The sequence below is a fragment of the Arachis ipaensis genome, chromosome B1, assembly GCF_059453495.1.
Source record: "Arachis ipaensis isolate K30076 ecotype BB chromosome B1, ASM5945349v1, whole genome shotgun sequence".
Lineage (NCBI taxonomy): Eukaryota > Viridiplantae > Streptophyta > Magnoliopsida > Fabales > Fabaceae > Arachis > Arachis ipaensis.
In genome coordinates, this window is record NC_142436.1 from 47,102,738 (window position 1) to 47,104,140 (window position 1,403).

Sequence of the window (1,403 nt, forward strand, 5' to 3'; positions counted from 1 at the left end):
ACGCATATCTTATAACAATTCTTGACTCGCCAATTTCCGCCACGTCAATTTTTGGCGCCGTTGCCGGAGAGTTGCAATAGAGTGCTAAAGTTATTAATTGGAATTTATTTATTTGCATTTTATTTTATCTTGCTACTATGAGCTGCTTGTTTCTTTCGCTAGATGACGCGTTCACTTCCTAATCCAAGCTTGCCAGTATTCGATCCTGGGATTGAAAGAACTATTTCACGAATAAGGCAAGCTCGGCGTCGGTTAGTCCTCTCTGAGGGCGGATCTGAAATGTCATTTGAGGAAAAAACCAGCCCCCGTTCTACTGATTCGGTTGATTTACGTGTAGGTGACATGGCAGAACCTAGGAGAGTTACTATCCAGGAGGCTGGAGCCCCTGATTTTACAATGCAACCGTTTCAAGTGCATCACCCAGCGGTGGCTACAGAATTTGAAATAAAGACTGCACTGCTCAATTTGATGCCCAAGTTTCATGGCTTACCTGCTCAAGAGCCTATCAAGCACCTGAGAGATTTTCAAGCAGCCTGTTCTACTGTCAGGCGTGATGGTGTAGATGAAACTTCAATTCTGTTGAAAGCTTTCCCATTTTCTCTTGAGAGAAAGGCAAGAGAGTGGTACTACACTCAACCTGCAGCAACTGTATCCAACTGGGATACACTTAGAAGAGAATTCTTGGAAAAATTCTTTCCAGCTGAAGTTACTGATAAACTGAGGAAAGATATTTCCATGATTGTTCAGGACGAATCTGAGACTCTCTATGAATACTGGGAGCGCTTCAATAATCTTCTGGAAGCATGCCCCCACCATATGATTGACAAGATAGTGTTACTCGGTTACGTCACACAGGGCATGAGGCCCCAAGATAAGACCACATTGGAAAGTGCTAGCAATGGGTTTATGAAAAAGTACAAGACCACTGATGAGGCATGGCAATTGATCAGCGACTTAGCTTAATCTACTCGGAATCACAGGCAGAAACAGGGCCGTTCAAAAGCCGTTGCAGAAGTATCCTCTAGCAGAGAGACTGCTGCTCTAACTCAGAGTATCTGTGAAATGACCAACTTGCTGAAGCAGATGCAATTGAATCAACAACAAGTTCAGCAGGCTCAACCTTCTCCACCACAGCAAAGCCAACAGTTAGTCCCACAGAGAGTTTGCAGAATCTGTGCTGATTATAGCCATTATACTGACGAATGTTCGCAGCTCCAGCAGGAAGACAACACCGTGGTAGCCACTCATAACTTCTATGACCGCCCCAACCAAGGGTACAATCAAGGTGGCAATTACAACCATGGATGGCAGGAAAATTCTAACCAGAATTGGAGGGACAACAATAACAGAGGAGGCAGAGATAATCAGGGAAATCAGAGGTGGAATAACAACAACAACAGGCA

At 44.3% G+C, this 1,403-nt stretch overlaps 1 non-coding gene across 1 annotated transcript; it reads right to left on the minus strand.

Annotated features, from left to right (window-relative positions):
* Nucleotides 1-714: 714 nt before the first annotated feature.
* Nucleotides 715-822, minus strand: LOC148576457 (small nucleolar RNA R71). Its single transcript, XR_015903582.1, has one exon. It is a non-coding gene; the product is annotated as a small nucleolar RNA R71 (small nucleolar RNA).
* Nucleotides 823-1,403: the final 581 nt, after the last annotated feature.